The following is a 21,752-nucleotide window of genomic DNA, read 5'->3' as shown; positions in this document are numbered from 1 at the left end:
CACATATCTATCCTACTTGTGAAGACATTTGAGGTCCCTTTGTTTCACTTACACAAAAGCTCAGGATTTGTACCTCTGGGTTTTAAGATGGTGTATAGAATTTTCAGTTTACCCAAGTAAGACAAAGTACCATCTAATCCCACCAAGAGTCTTCGCATTTTCATTCTAAATAACAGCAGGAGAAAGCCAAATCTATCTCCCCTCTCCTTACCCACTGTATTACTTACTGGTTGAAAGAAGAAGTAACCAGACAGGAAGCTTTCTGCTCCCGGGTTACCAGCTCAGTTTGGTAAGAGACCAGCCGAACAACTATCATCCCCAAGGAAAGCCCAGTGGCCTCAACCAAAATAAAAGCACACCTTTCCCTGGTGTTTTGTTTTGCAAATAGAAAAGAAAGACACATCAGAGAGAGAGAGAAACCTCTAAGTGAGGGATTACAGATAGTTTTTATTCCATATGCCAACTCCAATTGGTTAGTGGAAGCTACCAAGAGTGCTGTGCTGAAAAGGAATATTAGGCCGCAGGCAGTTCTAATACAATCAGTAAATTACAGGAATTTTCCAGCCGATGTCTCTATGATGTGGTCCCTTTATCTTTGTCAACACTAAAATGAAATACAGTCAAGCAGTGACTGATTCCCACCTCACAAGGTAAGCTGACCCTCATTTCCTGGGCCCCTCTTGCAACACTTCTTTCTCTCAACTTATAGCTGGGCTGTTTTTGAGAAAGGTGAGCACAGCAGGGTTTTGGTCAGCTATTGGGTTTTATCCTGGCTAATCCAAAAATGAATACATGGGCTCACACTAATTCCAAAATCCAGAAGGAATGATCAAACCCACACAAAAAATTCAAGAGCATCACAGACTATACCTACTCTTTGCCCACAGCTGGCCTCCACTTACATGTTTCTCAATATAACATCATCTAGCTACTGAGTCAAGAAAGGTCTGAGGCTAGACCCAGATGGTCAGGGTCTGCTTTACTTTAATAAGAAACATTCTAGACCCAAAATAATGCTTATTAACATTGGAGTAATCCATAAAATTGTAGAGTATAAAGGGCCCCCCAAAATTGGAGTTCAGATTCTTTCTTTGGCCCTTGCAATTATGCAAGTTTTAACATCCCTCCTCCAGTCTCAAGAGACATAATATCTCCCCATCACCTAATAGCCCCCATTTCAGGGTTTGTGGTGAGAATAAAATGGTCTATTATGTAAAGCACCCAGATTAATAACTGGCTCATAGTCAAGGCCCCTAAATGTAGCTATTATTAACAACAGCAAGGATTTATTCAGTTTCTATTGTGGGCTGGGAACAGTTCCATGCTGTGTGTAAACAATAGGGAAAATAACCAAAACATAAAGACCTGCTCTTTGCCTTTGGGAAATACAGAGTGTACTTGGGAGACAAGGTGAATATGCATGAAATATAAATAAGAATTGTGGAGAACAGTATATACAATGCTCCAGTAGACTCTGAGAATACTGGGAATTTAGGACTATTTCTTCTATTTCTTGCCAGAACAATAAATTTGTTTCTCAAGCATGTTGACAGTTCCATTTTCTTAAAAGAGTTGTTGGAGGTGACTTAACCATCCAAACTTATTTCATCTGATTTTGAACATTTTTATTTGTACTTTCAGTGCCACCAAATCATTTCATATGACAGACATAAAGGATAGTCCATTGTTAGCGAAAGAGAATGAGACCATCACCTATCACCCTGGTGCCCCATCTTATATTTTCCAGGTCATCATCCACCCATCATCTGGCATATTATGGGCCCTCGATGAGGTAGAATAAAAGTGACAACAGGCCAAGGCCTGACACTTTCCAAATTTTCCCCTAGATGCCAATGCTTCTGAATAATCATCCTTTCCATTACTGAGATGTCATTATGCAGGCAAAGCATGTTCTTAGTTGCCCGCAGTAGGCTAGAGGCAGGAATACATTGTTCAAAGATAACTCATGTCTTATTAAATGTCAAAACTTAACTCACATGATTCAGCAACTGCCTCACCCAGTTGCAGCCTGGAAAATTCATCTGGGCTAGCACCTCTGTGAACAGTGGGAAGGGAAGGTGATCACTGAGCCCCACCAAAGAGCAGGAAATAATGACTGAACCATAGAGAGGAAGGTCTTTGTCAGGTCATAAAGCAGCAGTGATTACAATTAATTGCTGATAAAATATGAGTCTATCTTCACTGGAGGTCAGGTGCTAGAACAAAGTACAGCTCTTTCTGAGAACCTTGGGAAAGGCATGCCTCTGAATTGTGCTTGTGAGAACATAGATTAGTCAATCCATGTTGTGGTACTATGGGGGAAAAATAGTATGAAGCCGTAAAGGATTGAGAGTAAAACCAAAACATAGGCATCTCTCCCCAGACTGATGGCAACCTCCCTAGGCTAATATGGCTCCTCCAGCAGATGGCTGCTTTTGAATGATTTCCCCAATCAGATTGCAAAGGGAACACTGATGGTGAGAGAGAAAATCCCACAGTTGTGTGTTTGTTACAAGAGTCAACAAAAAGGACAAAAAGGAGAAAATCTGCCAGACATTAACATGAGTAAACATTCAAAACTCTTTGGGATGTAAGTTTTTGGAAAAAGCCTATGTTTCTTCACTTTAAGATGATATTTAGGTCTTGTTAATCCAAATATACAAAGGAAATGAGGTGGTAGTAAATGCATTTCTAGAAAAGGTTTTCTAAGAGTCTTTGAAATCTAAAGTATATCTTCCCTAACAGCTTACCCCCGGGCTCAGGATATCTTTGAGGTGTGCATGCGTGGATGTGTGTATTTTTGTATTGAGGGTTGGTAGTCATAAATGGACATGATTTTTCTTCAGTACGTTGATCTTCTCAGTGATTAAGGAAGAGATAAGAGATGCACAGGGAATCAATACGCACTAACAAAATAACAATTTAAAATAAAGTTTAAAACTTAGATAATGCCAGATACAGTTTAATATTCCTAAATAACTTAGACAGTGGTTTCCAAAAGTTGATCATGAGCTGAACAAGCTGAAATAATCAGGGTATCTTATTAAAATACTAATTCCCAGACATCAACCTGTATTAACCAAAAGGAAATTCATGGAGAGAGGCCTAGACATCCCAAATTTTAAAAGTTCACCCAAGTGATTCTGACACAAAACCTTCTTATGTAGGTAATAGTTTTAGGTCTTGAAATAACTGAATTAATAATCAGGCCCTCTAGTGCCCTCTGTAACAGAGAGCACTAGACAATAAATGAGGGAAATTGGGCCAAGTTCATTCAGGCTTTGCTTCTGAGAAGCTCTCTATCCGACACCCCTAGTCTCCCAAGTGAGGGCTGTGAAACAAACATTGGAGTCTCCTGGGATATTTGTAGCAATGCAGAATCTCAGGCCCACCCCTCACCTATTAAAGCAGTATTTGCATTTTAACAAGATCCCTATGTAATTCCTAGGTACCTTAAAGTTTGAGAAGACCATGTCATTCAGTCTTCTCGGGGTTTCATTTGGAAACTGATGGATTTGAACCAGATGGTTTATACATTCTCTGCATGATGACCATCAGAATAAAAATACAAAGGGAGAATAAATTAGAAAGTTCTGGATAGGATGCCAGAAAACAAAGAACTTGAGATTAAATAGACACACACACACACACACACACACTTTTATAGAAACCATTTGTCTAAGAAAAATCCAAATTTCATGATATCTACATCCTCATCTGAGACCATGAAAACCTGGTCAACCAGGAGCAGTCTCTTGCTGGGGATGGGAAACTGAGGAAGTGAGAAGGGTTGTGGACAACCCAAAGTTCCAGGGCAAGTCCAGAGGAGAGGAAGGACTAGAATCCAGGTGTCTCCACTCCCAGTCCTGGACCACCCTGTCTTGTTGTCTCAGCTGCATTGGGAAAAATTAAGAAAACAAGAGCAGGACATAATAACAAAGACAGCAGGTGTTTATAGGGGGTGGTATATGAATATGGCTCCACAACCCTATACTGGAGCCACTTTAGTCCTTGGATTATTGCTTCAACATTATAAAAATTCACATGATTGAAATTTAACACCAGGGCCTCCATATTCTGACAACCATCCTCTTCCCTCCTATCCCCATGTCCAGAACTCTACAGTTTCTCTTGGAGAACCAACTTCAAATGAATATACTCTTTTAGTTTCCAAGAGTCAGAACTTCCTTTCCAGATTCCAGATCTTAGTTTCCTGTCATTTACCCCTTCACGAGCTCTGTAGGTAAATTACATGTATTCCCAATGATAAGATTCCCATGACAGGAACTCAGATATTAACACAGAGAGCTATATAAAAATGTAGATTCACTTATTCTTTCTAGTTGCACAAGAAATTTATGAACATTCAAATATTACATAAATATGCAACATAAAAGGTGAAATATGCTTTTCTCACAGGCCTCCAGAAAGAACCTCTGCCAACAACACAGAATATGTCCACCATTGCTTTTAATTTTTCTCATGCATATGCATAGCTTTTTCAAAAATAGAATCATATCACACATGTTATTTTGCAATCTGTTTTCTTCATTTAATACCTCTTGATCATTTTTTCAAGTTAATTTATAATTATCATTTTTCTTCCTCATAATATCTGCGTGCTATTCCAATATTTTCCCAACCATGAACCTGTTGATGGACACTTGTATTATTTCTGATTTTTTGCTATTATAAACTATGCTGCACCAGGAGCACCCACAGGAAATGGAAAGGTCTTTGGTTATTTATTTTGCTGAATGCTGATTTTGTCCCAATGCATCCTTGGTCTTCAATTGTGATAATGGTAGTGGTAGAAGATCAGATTTATTGGAGGGCTCAAAGACTATGGAATTATGACTCCCATTGTCTAAGAACCATGCATGTGCTCAATGAGGGTTCATTTTTTAGGGACCCCATATTACATGTCATTTATCCCAACAGTGCCGCACTGCTCAACTTTGTGGTGTTGGGTGCTTCATCCTAAATGGCTCCAGGTACTAGTACTGGGACAGCCAGCAACACAGACACAGTCACTAATCTCAAAATGCCTATAGTCCAGGAAAGACACTAGAGAAGTAAACAGAGGAAAAATAATTTGAGATGGAGATATGTGGCATGCAGAAATATTACCAGTAATGAGACAGAGAATAATTAGATGGGATAAGGGAAGACAATTTTACAAAACATTTTTTGAATACATAACACAATCACGGTAAAACATGGTGAAAAATTCTAAAATTATTAAAATTAAGTAAGAAAGCTCATGAAAATTGACCTCCCAGCCGTGGGTCCTAATAACCTAGTTACTCTCTGCTTTGACAACCAATGTTTCTTGTGCAATCTTTAGAGATAATTTTTATGTATGTGACAAAATGTGTGTAGACATATACAAATGTGTATATATGTACATACATTATTTTCCCCATTTTTACACAAATGGCAGTATCCATATTTTTATCTACCATTCTATATTGCTTCTTACTCTTAATATATTTCATAAACTATTCCATTTGGGCATATATATTATTTTTAATTGTATAATATTTCATTGTGTGAATGTATTTTAATTATATAGCCAGTCCTTTATTGATAAATATTTAATCAATTGCTAATCTTTTGCCAACCAACACTGTAATGGATATTCTGGACATATTTTATTTCACATTTACACAGGTTTGTCTGCACAATAAATTCCTACTCATCTATTCACTATGTCAAAGGGGACTTAAAATTTTGATAGATATTTCCAAGTTGGAGGGCAGGGATCAGCAATTTTTTTCTATAGAAGAAGTAAAAGTAAATACAGTCAGCTTTACAAACTATACAAGGTCTGACATTTACATTTGCGAACTTGTTGCAATGATGTTGCTAACCTTTTTTTGATATCAGAGGGATCATTCATTATGAATTTGTACCAACTGGACAAACAGTTAACCAAGTTTACTATTTTGAAGTGCTGAAAAGGCTGCGTGAAAAAGTTAGATAACCTGAACTTTTCACCAACAATTCATGGCTCTTGCATCACGACAATGTACCAACTCACATGGCACTGTCTGTGAGGGAGTTTTTAGCCAGTAAACAAATAACTGTATTGGAACACCCTCCCTACTCACCTGATCTGGACCCCAGTGACTTCTTTCTTTACCCCAAAATAAAGGAAATATTGAAAGGAAGACATTTTGATGATATTCAGGACATCAAGTGTAATACGACGACAGCTCTGATGGCCATTCCAGAAAAGAGTTCCAAAATTGCTTTGAAGGGTAGGCTAGGCACTGGCATTGGTGCATAGCTTCCCAAGACCACTCTGCTAAGACCAAGAGACATGGCAGCCCTACCTAATACATAGAAACAAACCCAGGGAGGCAGCCAAAACTGAGACAAAGAAACATGTCCCAAATGAAAGAACAGAACAAAGCTCCAGATAAGGAACTAAACAAAATGGAGACTCAGAGCTCAAAACACTGGTGATAAGGCTGATCAATCTCAGTGAGAACTCCCCCTCCAAAAAAAAAAAAAAAAAAGAAACATAAAAATGGAGATAGATAACACACAAAAAAGAGCCAGTCAGAAATGAAGAATACAATAACTGAAATGAATGCATTAAAAGGAATCAACAGTAAATTAGATGAAGCAGAGAATTGAATCAGTGATTTAGAAGTTAAGGTAGCAGAAAACACCGAACAGAGAGAGAGAGAGAGAGAGAGAGAGCAAAAATATAAGGACAGTTTACAGAGCCTCAGGAACAATATCAAGCATATCAATATTCACATCATAAAGATACCAGAAGGAGAAGACAGAGAGCAAGTAATTGAAAACCTAGTTGAAGAAATAGTGATGAAAAACTTCCTTAACTTGGTGAAGGAGCTAGACATGCAAGCCCAGGAAGAATAGAGAGTCCCAAATAATATAAACCCAAACAGGTCTACACCAAGACACATCATAATTAAAATGCCAAAGCTTCAAGACAAAGAATCTTAAAAGCAGCAAGAAAAAATCAGTTAGTTACCTACAATGGAGTTCCCAAAAGACTATCAGCTGATTTCTCAACAGAAACTTTGCAGTCCAGAAGAGATTAGCACAAAATATTCAAAGTGATGAAAAGTAAGGACCTACAACCAAGATTACTCTACCCAGCAAAGCTATCATTTACAATTGAAGGACAAATAAAGAACTTTCCAGACAAGAAAAACCTAAAGAGGTTCCATCACCACCAAGCCAACATTACAAGAAATGTTAAAGGGACTTCTTGAAGAAGAAGAAGAAGAAGAAAAGATAAAAAATATGAATAATAAAATGGCAATAACTACATCTCCGTCAGCAATTACTTTAAATATAAATGGATTAAGTGCTGCAATCAAAAGATACGGTGGCTGACTGGATGAGAAAACAAGACCCTTACATATGCTGCCCACAAGAAACACACTTCAGATTGAAACACATACACAGACTAACAATAAAAGGATAGAAAATTTTTCTATTTCACGACAATACAAACAACAAACAAACAAAGCTAGAGTTGCAATACTTATACCAGACAAAATAGACTTTAAAACAAAGGCTGCAACAAGAGACAAAGAAGAACTTGGTAATCCCACTTCAGGATATTTATCTGAAGAAACCCAAAAGGATACTTGGAGGGGACGTGTGTGTGCATATGTTCATTGCAGTGGTGTGTACAATGACCAAATTGTGGAGGCAGCCTGGGTGATCATCAATGGATGAATGGATAAACAGGGGGTGATACATATATACAATATTGCTTGGCCAGGGAAGGGAATGGGTTCTTGCTATCTGTGGCAACATGAATAGACATGGAAGATATTGTGTTGAGTGGAGTATGTCATACAGAGAAAGACATGCAATGTGATTTCGATTATATGTGGACTCTAAAGAACAAAATAAACAAAGAAAACAGAAACAAACTCATACATACAGAGAAAATTTTGATGGTTGCCAGATGAGAGGGGGGATGGGGGTGGCTGAAAAAGGGGAAGGGATTAAGAAGTACAAATTGTTTGTTACTGAGTAGTCGTGGGGATATATGGTACAGCATAAGGAAAACAGTCAATATTGTAACAACTATGTATGGTGTCAGATAGGTACTAGATTTATCAGGGTGATAGATGGGAGAAGGTTTGGGGGGCAGGGTGGAAAAGGTGAAGGCATTAAGAAGTACAAATTGGTAGTTACAAAATAGTCTTGGGTATGTAAAGTATAGGGAATACAGACAATAATATGGTAATAACTATGCATAGTGCTACGTGGATACTAGACTAGTCAGGGGGATCACTTCTTAAACAAATGTCTAACGACTATACTGTACACCTAAAATTAATATAAAATATTGAATGTCAACTGTAATTGAAAACCTTTAAAAGGGGGGGGGAAGGTAAAAGAGAATAAGAGGTTTAATTTTCCAGGTATAAAACAAACAAGTCATGGGGATGTAATGTACAGCACAGGGAATATAGTCAATAATATTGTGATATGTGTGGTACCATGTCAGATGGTTGCTGGACTTATGGTGATCACTTCTTTAGGTATATAAATGCTGAATAACGATGGTGTACACCTGAAACCAATATAATATTGCATGTTAGCTATGTTTTAATAAAAATCTTTTAAAAAAAAATAAATGTAAAAACTCTTCTTAGCAGTACAAAAACGGACATTAAGTTGGATTTGACTCAGGCCACAGCGTGCAGACATTTGCCATTTACTTCCCACTAGCTGTATATGAAATTCTGTATGTGCCCACACCATTGGCAATACTGGGAAGCACCAAAATTTTAAATCTTGCCAAATCTTGACAGGTGGGACTGTATCTTACTTTATTTTGCATTTCCTTTTTAATAAGCAAAATGAATCATCTTTTCTTATGAACTTCCTTTTGTATAAACTGACTATTCTATTCTTGTCCATCATTTATTTGATAGTCTTTTTCTTATAGGTTTGCATGCCTTTTTTATAGAACAGAATAATTAATATTTTGACAAAATTGTAATATTTTTCCCAGTTTTTTGTTTATCTTTTGACTTTGATGCTGGTGGTTTTTACCAAGTATATATTCTTTACTTTTAATCAATCATCTGTTTTATGTCTTATGAGTTTTCTGTCGTTAGTAGACTTTCCCCCTCTATAAAGACAATTTTTGCATTTTCTCATATTTTTATGATTACTGTTTTTAACATTTAAATATTGTATTCACCTGAAACTTATTATACTGTAAGATGTGATGTACTATTTAGTTGCCCTCACCTAATTCATTGAATAATCTTTTTTCACTGATTTTAGATCCAAACTTCATCTTATATTAAATTCCTATGTGTATTTGGGACTGTTTTGGGACTTTGTATTGTTCCAATGATGTCTGCATATTCATATGTAAGTAGTATGCTGTCTTAATTAATGAGTTTGTATAAGATAGGCTAGTCACCCTCATTACCTTTTTTTTTTCAGAATGTTATTATTATTGATTATATTTCTACATAAACTTTAGAATCATTCTGCCTTTTTCAAAAAAACTTTATTATTTGGATTACATAAAATTTATAGATTAATAAAGGAAAATTGGCTTCCTTATCATATTCGCTTTTCTATGAACATGTGTTCCCATTTTTAAGTGATTTTTTGTTTTTCTTATCATTCATAATGAGTGCCTAAATTGTTCATCCAAGTCAAAATTTTATTTTCAAATCTATGATCTTACATGTAGTAAAACTAGATTAAAAGGGGGAAATGGAAATTATCCAGGGAAAAAAGCAAGTCTGAGTCACCCAGAAAGGACCCTGATCAGAGAAAAATGATATAATCTAACTCTTACTAATGTTTGCAATACAGAGATTTTTTTTTTTCTCTTTATTTCCTGAAAAAAAGAATTGGCACTGCCAGCACTTGACATAAAATAATTTCCTAATGGTAACACGATGGATGGATAGATGGATGGATGGATGGATGGATGGATGGATGGATGGATGGATGGATAGATGGATGGATAGATGGATAAATACCAGGTTATTGAGGGAATTTGAGTTTCTCTGTATGTCTTCTGTCTGTTCCTCATACGCAATACAGTTTTAACTCAACTCAAAAACTATTGATGGAAAATCAAAACTATCAAAATGGCCTTTCAAGATTTCTTCCAATTCCAGGATTCCACAAAGGCATGGAAAAGCAAACTGTTGTTTGGTTTTCTTTATTTCTTTTATTCTCTTTGTTAACTGAACAAAACCCAAAGCAAATTTTAAAAATTAAAATTTAGGAAGGAAGAAAGAATGTTGTTCTTAAATGCTTTCTCTACTGTGGTTTCTCTTTAATTGATCTTTCTCCCACTGGATCATAACCCAACTGGCATAGAGCAGTGCTGTAGATGGAGAAAAAAATAAATTACTAAGTTAAACCTCTGATTAAATTTGTATTTCTTAACTACTCTGTGGAAATGCTACATGTCATTGAGGGCACGGAAAGGGACGTGTGCATATGATGGGTGGATATTTTGTTTGCAGATTTTAAGTAAGGCCATCTTGGTTTTCTCATGAAAATGGAACATGAGCTCAGTTCACTAAAATATATTCTCCACTGAAAACCCAGGGTCCAATCCAGAATCACTACTCTGGCTCCTTTGGATTTGAGCCATTATCATATTTATTAATCTCCCTCACAGCTGTGTTGGAAAATCCTTTGGACTAAAAGGAAACCAGCCCAGGTGGAGTCCTATTATAACTAAACCTCTTCTTCATGCTTCCATTCACATCTTGATCTGTACAATTTGTCTTCTGATGTTTGCTCTGCATTGGAGCAGACCACAATAAACATGAAAAGAAACAGGAAGAGGTAAACAACAGCTAGCCAAGGATTTTTTCCTCAGTGTCCCAGGGTGACTTGTCCTTCATTAGAGGATCGGAAACACAGTGCATTAGACTGAATGTTCATGATCCCCCAACAACAAAAAAACTTATATGTTGAAATCCTTATCTTAATATAATGGTATTTGGAGGTGGGGCCTTTGGGGTATAATTAGGTCATGAAGTTGGATCCCTCATGATGTCTTTAGTGTCTTTATAAAAGGGACTAAAGATAGCTCTGGCATCCAGGAAGAGGGCAGTCACCAGTACCTGAGCACGCTGGCACCCTGATCTAGGACTTCCAGCCTCCATAACTGTGAGAACTAAATTTCTGAGATTTATAAGCCACCTAGTTTGTGGTATTTTATTCTAGCAGCCCGAACTGACTAAGACACAGGGTGTCTAAGTTCCCGTCTGAAAACACTGATGCATATATTAGGACTAAGATTGCCTACTGAAAACACCTGCAACTTTTGCTTGTGGACATTTTTTCTGGAACAAAAGTATTAGGGAACTAATGCCTTCAAAATCAGCTCTCAACCAATGACTGAAGGAAGTGGTAGATAAATATCGCAACTCCCTCACCCTTTAAGCAGGACCACACTGAAGCATACACTGAGTGCCATTGCTCTCTAGTAGGATTAAGTATCAGTTATCCACACTGGTAAATATCTTGGTAATGCATGCCTACTGCCTTCCTATACCTCCCTGTCTTGCTTTCCTACCCTGCTACTAGAATTTCCTAGGATCATTTCCCAATAGACTACTTGCCCTGGACCCTTTTATTAGAGTCTGCCTCTGGGGAAACCCAAATAAAGATAAATCATGTCACCTAGAACAGTGCTATGTACACAAATTACTCCTTTAAAAAATGACAATAAGCAAATGGACAAAACAGAGTGGTCTAATGTAGTTTTATAATAGAGCTGACGAAGGTGAACGCATGATTTCAGAACAAATAAGGCACTGCTCTCGTTCATCTTCTCGCTCACTCTTTGTTTGCCCAAACCTTCTGATCTAGCAGGCTGCTGTTTTAGGTGTCACAGACATATATATGCATTGTCACCTCTGTGCTTTTGTGTATGCCGTTCTCCTAATCCAGAATGACTTCTCCACTCCTCTTCGATACATTCAGATTGTACCGGTCCTTCAAAACTTGTCTCAAGCTTTGCTGCTTCTGTGACACCACTTGCGTCACAACCCAGAGAATCACAGCAGTTGTAGCCTGTAATTCACAATTCATTACTTAATCATGCTTTTGTGTAGTCTGTAACTATTGCACATGTGGTAGTCTTGTCTCCTCTAATTAAACTGCACTTTCCTTGGGAATAATAATCACATCTTGTAACTCTTTAGTCCTCCCAGGGCTTAAAATAGTGTGGCACATACAATTACTTGTCAATGTATGATTTATGCATTTAAGTAATAAAACACAATGTGTGTGTGACCAATAGTAATGAATCATCTTTAATGGATTTTAGAAAGGCCTCTTTCCTTTGTGCAAACTACCTGGCAGACAGAGTTATCTGAAGCATCCTTCTTGGTGATCCTTTCCAGGGATTCAAAAAAAGACAACAGGCCACAGCAACACCTTGTTTTATACACACAACTTCCCCTCACTGGTTTAAAGACATAATAAAAGATAATGCTTCTCGCTCATATATAAAAAGTACTTAAATGTAATTTTGACAAAATGTGTCCCAAGGGTGATTGAAGTCTTTTTCTCTCTGTTGTGATTGTTGCCATTATAAATAGACAATCATAAAAGAATCAAAAGGGGGAACCTTTTAAGGGCTTACTCCAAGGCCTGATACCCTCCCCACTTTATTTTTCTTAGCCTTAATGCCAAAGGAAAACAAACACTTATCAACGTACTAATGGTGTTTATTCCCCCATCTGCCTTGGAAGGGTGGCAGTGTGCCAAACGCTGAGACAGTTCACTAAAGCACCAAGTCAACTGAGGTCAAGGCCATCGTCGACTATACCCACAACTCACACTTTGGGGGCCGATGAGAGTTCAGGATTCTGAATTTCTTTTCCCACCCCTATGCCTTTGGAATACATGGGCCATTTTTCTCTGGCCCCATATAAATCACATCTTTTCTATTTTGCCTGTCAAGTCATGACCACATTTATGCACCTCACAAAACAGTCTAGTTGAAGACAGTCAAGAAAAGCAGAATGATTCTTTGCTTCTTCTTTGTTCAGGGTTCTGACTCTCAACTTCTCATGCTGGAGCTTCCCTAACAGGGAAGCTGTCAGCCATGTAGCTGGAGCCACACCTGTCCCCACACCTTCTGTACACCATCTCCCACCACATTGCAGCCAGAATCTCCTCAGGAGCTGTGAAGAGCAGGGACTCATGTTCCACTGTAAGGCTTTTCATCTTCTAGCAAGTGATTCTTACCAATACAAAGTTCCACCATCCTGTTCAGGTGGGAGGTCCCTGAATGATCCCAAGAGAAGATACGAGCATTTCCTGCTGTTTTTCTGTCTCCCTTCCAAGCAGCAAGAGGAAGTAGCTCTACTTTCTCCTCTCCTTTCTCCAAGTCTTAGCATTTTTGGCACCTACACTGAAACACACGCCCAAAGCAATCTTGTCTGCAACAAGATTATCCTTCGGTAGTGATGTTATTCTTAATGACACCTCAGTGTATCAGCTGCTCCAGTGCCTCTTACGATCCATTGCAATGACTCCGCCCTAATCTTGACAATAGACTTTTTCACAATAACTCTAAAAAACAAACAGTAATTAGGACATGGAATCTGATATCCTTTTAGACTGAGTTCCACTCATTTGTTAGCAGCTTTCAGTGACTGGAGTGAACATGGAGCCAGTGTCTACTTTTGCTAAAAGTCCTCTCAACACAGAGGAGGCTTAGAAGGATGGGGTTAGGAAGGTTTTAGTTATAATCATCTCTCTCGATTATATAGAACTTCTTTTCTCTCGTCACCATTTTTATTATTTTATTTGATTCTCAAGGAGTACACAGGATGGCTTAGTAATTAGGAATGCTGGTTGCAGATGCCTGAGCTTGAGTTCCAGCTTGAAAACTTACAGGCTTTGTGACACTGAGCAAATTACTTGCCCCTCCCCGTGCCTCCACTTTTGTATCTGCAAAATGTGGACAGTCATCTATACACCTCGTAGAGTTAAACTTATATGTGTGTTTGTGTGTGCGTGTATTTAACTACATATATATAATATACATATATATATATATATATGTAGAATATAGATATATGGTGCCAAAAAAATGTATACACATTTTAAGAAAGGAAAAACTATTAAAATTTTAATACTCAATATACACCAATAACGAAAGATGAATACAAGTCACATTTGACTTCTGCGATTACAAGAGGTGCTCAAAATGGTTACCATCAGTGTCCAGACACTTCTGATTACGGTGAACCACTGCTTGAGCAACGTTGACCTAAGTGTCTAAGTGTCGACTTGTATACATTTTTTGGGTATATATATATATATATATATATATATATATATATATATATATATATGGCATTTGGACTATATCTGGTACATAGTGAGTGCTAAATTATTATTATTATTATTATTATTATTATTATTATTATTATCATCATCATCATTAAAATATTAGAGCTGAGGAAATAAAGGCTAGGCAGACTCCATGCCTGGCTTAAGCAATTCCTTAAGTAAGGAGGTCATGTATTATCTTTGAGTTCCCTCAGAAGCAGACCCTGAGACAAATATTTGGGTACAAGTAACTTATATGAGAGGTGAAGGACCAGTAGAGAAATGAGAGGAAAGGAAGCTGTTGAGGGTGTGTTTATGAACAAGTTACCACTGTGGACAACTGGACACAATCCCACTGCAGACCCTCTAAATGACTTTACGTAACATATCTCAAAATTGTCCCTCTGAGGGAGGAGGCAGTTGGGGAATTTATTTGCCAACACCAAAAAGAGTAAGGTTGACAATATATTTTAGTTTGTAAAATAAAGTATTTTTAATAAATCATGACATTGCTTTAGAGCCTCGTAGGTGTACTCATATGCAAAAGAAAACGTTCTCTGAGCTGAAATGCTCTACTCTGAAAATGTGATAAACTATTTGAAAATGTTTATCTTCAAGTAGCCTGACTTCTCCGCATAGAAGTAGCTTCACACATCTGCTTCCTGGGTCATATTTTTGGAAAAAGTAAAGTTTGGAGCCACTATTGCCAAGTTGACAAGCTTACCTGTGAAAGACGTAATGCACACCTGAGCCCCTCAAGGCAAGAATCAAACCAAGTTCCTTAACTTTTGTCAAATACCTGCCCTTCACTCCCCTTCTTTCCTCCAGGCAGGGCTTTTATTTCATCTTATTACCCTTCTTTCCAAGGAAATACAATTCCAAAATCAATTTATAAAAACAAGAGCTTTCATACACCACGCATTTCCAAATAAAGAAGGAAGTAACACCAAAGGAAAACAACCAAACTTATCACAACAACCCTGATTTCCAGCCAAATCCTCTAAATGTGAACAAAATACAATTAATGATGAGGAGATGGTAGAATCTGGTTTTTATTTAGAAGGCTGGTTAAGCCCACTTGAAAATAGGCATCTTTCTGTCTTTTTATACAGAAGGGCTTATTTTCTCTGTATTTGGGTAGGATTCACTGGAAGAACTAAAAAACACCACCTTTGTGGATGAACTTTGATGTAGACCAGAGAAAGTCTTAGTAGAGGTAACTGAGGCCAGAGATCCACAATGAAACTGAACTGTATTATTTCATTTTTCAAACTTACACATTCTCCTGCAGCCCTTTCGTTGGGTGATTTATGTTCAGTTGATTTTGCTACAGGCCTGGAATGTTTACACAAAGGCTTAATAGACATTTACTTTGGAAGTTACATTGTGAGATAGAATCAAGGAATTGGCCCATTGCCGGAGTCAGAATAGGAGGCCACCTGGAAGTTAATGATCGCTTTGTGAAGACCAGAGGCATGTAACAGAAGGTTCCAGTAGAGTGGAGACTTCATGTAATAACCACACTGCACTCAGACATACACTGTTGGAATGACTGAAGAGAAACTCATATATAAATAGAGACATCCACAGATAGGTCCAGGATTACAATTCCTCAATACCTTAATACTTTAATATCATACTTTATTCTGCATCTTATAGTTTATATATGCTTTTATGTAACATCCAAGTTAGTACTCTCCAAAAAGATACCTATAACCTCAAATGCCAGTTAGCCTGTTTTAAATATTTGATTCATACTGAATTCACCTTTGAGGCAAATATAAAAGAATTATGACCCTCACTTTACGGATGTGGAAACTGAGACTCAGAAAGGGCCAGCAACCCACTTGCTCAGGATTATATGATGTGTAACTGGTAAAAACCACAGTCCCTTTAGTAACCACCACTTCTCCACAGCTGATTTGATTAAGCTATTCATTTTTTCTATGCTTCAACCAAATTCTACTTATCAAACAGCATTAACAACACTGGGCTGAGCATAGCGGAGGATAAAAATAAATGTAAACTACTTGAGATTATAACCTAATTTGAGAGAAACATATGTTTCGTTAAATTGCTTGTTTTTACAGAGAAAGGGTAACTCTTTCTAAGGAACTCTCTGTAAGAGACAGGATATAAACAAATAAACAAGTTAACATATGGCACATCCTTCCATAGCGCAGGAGGTGAGGAAGAGTTACTGCTTTAAAGATACTCAGAGGAATTCTCCTAACGAAATATTTAGTAGACACCTGCAGGAGGGAATGGAGAAAGCTGAGCAGGCACCTGGGGAACACCATTCCAGGGAAAGCAAACAGCAAGTGTAAGTTCCCAAGGTGGAAATGCTCTTGGCTTGATCACAGAATGGCAAAGAAACCAATGTGGCTGGAACAGGGGGCAAGAGGGAAAGACTAGGAGTTTGTAGGAGACAGGCAGGAATTCATGGAGGGCCTCATAAGCCATAGTAAAGGATTTGACTTTGACTATGAGTAAGATGAGATTGGAGGATTCTGAGCAAATAAGAGGCCTGATTTGGCTTCTGCTTTTAAGAGATTATTCTGGTTTCTATAGGGGGACAAAGTCTAAAGGAAGATGTACGTCTTAGGAGACGGAAATGGATGTGGTAAAATGATTGGATTCAAGATTCTGGTGAAATGAATGGATTCAAGATTCTTGTGAATTGAATGTGAGATGGGAGAAAAAGAGAGGAGGCAATGATTGCTCCAAGTTTCTAAATTGGGCACCTGGAAGAATGCAGTGGCCACAGCTGAGATGGGGAAGGCCGAGGGTAAAACAGGTTATGAGGGTCAGATTAGGAAGCCAGTTTCTGTGCTATAAAATGTGAGATGCCTATTAAATATCCAAGGTTGAATATTGAAAGACATTTGAATATATCAATTTGGAGCTTAAGTGACAGATCTAGGGTAGAGATATAAACTTGGTCGTCATAAGAACGTGGGTGGTGTTTAAAAGCCATGAAAAAGAAGGCAATAACCCAGAATATGAGTCTAGATGGAGAAGGCCAAGATGTGAACTGGGGAGGTAGGAGAGTCCAACATTTAGAAATTGAAGAAGTAAGGAGAAAACAGCAGAGGACATCAAGAAAGATAAGTCAGTGAAATAGGATAAGGGTAAAGAGAAAGCCATATCCTGGATGCAAAATGAAGAAAAGCACTTCAAAAAGGAGGGCACCCAGAGACATGAGGGCATATGTCCACAAAAAAAGAAAGTTCATAGTGGCTTTATTCATATATCCCCAAAATGAGAACAACCCAAATGCCCAAATATAGGAGAATGGATAAACAAATCATGGTATTGTCTGTCATACAAGCCATGTCATACTCAGCAATGCAAAAGAATGAACTACTGCTACCCCCAACAACACAGAAGAATCTTCACATACAATGGTGAGCAGAATAAACCAAACACAAAAGAGGACATTGTCATGCACAGTGTCATGCGGGGTCTCTGGTCCCACTCCCCACATAAGAACGCAGGATATGGTGAGGCCAAAAAGGAACACCCACGGAGCCACAGATAGGGGAGTCATACCACTATATTCTCGTTGGCGGCTGGGTTGGAGACACAGGAAGCAGGAGCCACACTATCTGCAACCTGCTGTCCACTTCTCTCTGCCAACCTACCTCACTTGTTAACTGCAATCCGCTGTGTTAACTGCAACCCGCTCTTGCTAGCTCAGCCACCATCGTCTTGCTAGCCCCCATTTGCTGCTAGTGCATTCATGGCAGTTATATTAGTGGCCAATGGCTCACTGGTTACAGCTGATGGCCAACTAGCCACAGCTGATGGCCATCCAATCACAGGTGATGGCCATTTACTACCCGAGTGAGCCCCTTTCCACGTGAGGGCGAGAGTCTGGAAACTGCACTCCTGGCTCTGTCCCCACAACATATTCTTTGATTTCATTTATATGAAGTTCAAGGAAAGTTAAAACTACTGCATAGGGGTAAAGGTCAGAACAGTGACTCCCCCTGTTGACTGGGTATTGAGTAGGAATGGGGTCCAAGTGAACTTCCTGGAGGAATACTCGCAGAAATGTTCTCTATTTTTATCCAGGTGGTGGTTACGCAGTAGAAATTCATCAAACTTAGTCTTCAAATCTGTTAATTTTACTTGTATTCAAATTATGCCTCAATAATAAAACAAGGGTGAGGGAAAAAGGGCATGATAATGGTGTCATATGCTATAGAAGGACAAAAATAGAATGAATGATCTTTGCCCTTAAGAGCTTACTTATCAGACCAAAAATAGAAAATGCAAAGAGTTCCTCTTCAGAACAAGAGAAGTGCATACTTATGTGTTTTTACACTCTTTTCTACAGAACTTCCTCTTGCTCTGCCTCTCATCATGCCCACTTCAGCCAACGGTCACCTCTGCTTGGCAACTGGACCTCACATACCTTAGAGGAAACAAGAGAACATGTAGAACAAGTTGCCTTGGTAACCAAAGTTTTTATATGGCCTGGCCCTTTGGCTGTCTTTCTTGTCCAGGCCTCCTACATCCCACCACTCCCCCAGATGATGTTTGCCTAAACCTTCCAGCACCTTTTTGTTAAGCCCTCCAGGAACTGGGCTGCCCCTCCCCACCAATTCTCCTTCTCTTTGACTTCTGACCTACTTCTTATTCTGAACTTGCGTAGTTATTTGCATTTAATTTTTAACAAGCTTCAGGGTTTCTAACCCACGGTCTTTCTTGAATCCCAAATCCCTGACGCTTCATTCTCGTCTGACAGGACCCCCTGGATAGGTTTCCCCGGCAGCTACAGAAGTTCCTTCGTGGATGGAGAATTCTCCCCCACCCTCAAACCTTTTAAGTTAGATGAGATTTATCAGACTTAATTATTGAAGTCAAAACTTCATAGTTATGGCTTAGAATACTCTCCATAAGAAAGCTGAGAAGGGAGAAACATTTCTACTGTGAATAACATCACAAATTGGACACATACCTTCTTCCAGTTGGAAGCCTGTGCCCAATGGCAAAATGGGCTCCCCACCCCAAGCCCCGCAAGATTGTCCTAGCTTGAACCGCCTGCTTTGGCTGCCAATTAAGTCACTTCTGGGCAAGAATTACAAATTACTTAGGAGCCAACATGTGATCCTGTACTGGGACACGGCTCCCACATTGACCCATGCCCAGCTCTGTCCACCACATCATCCCATTATCACCTCCCTGCCCAGGCTCCCAGGGTGGTCACAGGGAAGCAGATCATAACAGTGATGTGTTGGGCTGATTTCAGTTTTCCAAAAGGAGAGAGGGTTAAAAGAGAAAGGGTTTTAAAACCTGCCTCAGGGTTTAGGACAAGTATCCAAAACTAAAGCTTAGTAGTGAGAGGCAGGGGATGGAGAAAGTTGGTGAGGTTTCTGCAACTTGTGTTACTGCCCTTGGATTATTTCCAGGACCAGCACTGTGAGCATGTGACTCAGGCAGTTTCACAGGGACCCATGCTTAGGAGGGCCCCACACTTGGTTTAAAGCTCTGCTGTTGCCATCTTGAAACTGTTAATAATTTTGGAACAAAGAACTCACATTTTCATTTTGCTCTGGGACCTGCAAATTATATAGCCAGTCCTGATTGTTTCAGCTCAGTTATCAGCAAACTAAACATCACTAGCTATTTTAAAATAATCTGCCTTGAGCCTTCTCAGCAGTAGATTCAAGTTGATAAACTTAGAGGCACAGACCCACACTCAAATATGTACGTAGATCACTGTTTTCGGTTTGTAATCGAAGGAAGTTAATGTCAGATGGATTTCCAGACTGGGATATTCTCCATCAAAACTGGAAAAAAATAAGGAAGTCTCTACAAATTGAAGGTCAAGATCATGGTTAAGAATGTATTTAAAAGTAAAACTTCAAATATAACTTTCATCCCTGGCTTGGGGATGGCATTAAACATATACCTACTGCAATGAAAATAGTCTCTCAGTCATAATGCCAGTGGTTGAAAAACACATGTAACCTGAAAAATCCCCAGTCCATCGTTTATAAGAGGTAAGCTGTGGTTACGTGGCTGAACTGCATTACAAATCAATCTCTGGCAGTAATACAATGAAGTAAAAAGAGGAATTCGGGTAATCCACTGAGTAATAATTTCTTCTCCCCCTTCTCCCAAAAAGCTTAGGGATATGTTTCCGGAGAGGCCCATCTGATCCCTTATTATTCCACAAACTTTCTCTGTGTTCACAGATCAAGCGCTTCTAAACTTTCTGCTCCTCTGTAAAGCCTTCCCTGGCTATTTATGAGCAATTCAGAATTTTTTTCCCTTTACTATCTCCCCTTCTTTTAATAAATCTCTGAGGATGTAAAGCCTCTCCTAGCCTTGTCAGCATCACATCCAAAGGGGGTTGGGGCAGAGAAAAGAGAAGGTGGACCTTAGTAGCTGTGCTCCATGCCTGGCAGCAACCCTTTTTATCACCCACAGAGAACTCCCTGTCATGAAATTCACCACCACAGCTTTCCCTACTTCCTTCATTCTCCTCCAGGTCTGTTTCCTCTCCTGCCCTTTCACTCTCAAAGATGACCTTTCCACCTACTTCCCTGGGAAAATTGAGAACATCTGATGAGAACTCCCACAAGTTTCCTCCCAACTCCTTAAGTTTTCTTTGGATCATCACCCAAACTTTCTTCCTTCCCGCCCATCTTGGAAGAAACTTTCCCTGCCACATAGACAGGTTAACCCCTTCACCTGCCTCCTATGATGATGGGACCTCCCTCTCATGACTATGGTCTCTGTTTTTCCTCCCCACCAGCTGCTTGTCCAGTTCCTCAACACACGCTCAAATCTTCTCAACCAAAAGGAAATAAATATACCAACACCAATAACACCCCTTCTTGATCTACTCTCCTTCCTTTTTCTGCCAATCTCCCTCCTAGTCTCCTGCTTCCTGAGCTCTCTTAACCCTCAGTAAAAGAAGATACTGTCTGAATGCTGTCCAGCATGAAGATTAGAAGGCACCAAATAAATGGAAGGCTCATTGCTTAGTCTCGTGCATCTTGACTCCTCCTCTCTCCTGTCTTTTGAAACTGTCTTCACAAAGGTCAAACAAAATCAAAGGCCTGTTTGCTGCCCATCCTGCTTGTGTATGCAGCATTCTCCCCTCTCAAGATGAACCCTTGTCTTCCTTGGTTTTTGCGATGTTTGTTTCCATCCAGCTTTTCCTACTGCTCATTTGAAGTGTCCTTCAGGGTTTGTTTGGTTGGTTTGTTTGTTTGGTTGGTTGGTTTAGGTTTTCTTCCATACTCTTTGTCTGTCATTTAATGTAGATTATTCCCAAAAGTACCAGCTTTGGCCTATTCTCTGCTCATTGCACTATCTTTATCCCATGAGGATTTTCATTGGCTCCCATCTTTACTATGTGTTTCCCAAAGGCATAGCCCCACTTCTGA

General features: G+C 38.9%; 1 long non-coding RNA gene across 3 annotated transcripts in view; it reads right to left on the bottom strand.

The window, feature by feature from the left end:
• Positions 1–21,752, bottom strand: part of LOC141568057 (uncharacterized) — a 121,279-nt gene that overhangs the window by 5,956 nt on the left and 93,571 nt on the right. The gene's annotated exons all lie outside the window — the stretch shown is intronic.

The sequence above is a fragment of the Rhinolophus sinicus genome, chromosome 13, assembly GCF_057876585.1.
Source record: "Rhinolophus sinicus isolate RSI-liver-muscle chromosome 13, RSI-T2T, whole genome shotgun sequence".
Classification (NCBI taxonomy): Eukaryota; Metazoa; Chordata; class Mammalia; order Chiroptera; family Rhinolophidae; genus Rhinolophus; species Rhinolophus sinicus.
This window is presented reverse-complemented; position numbering and strand designations above follow the sequence as displayed.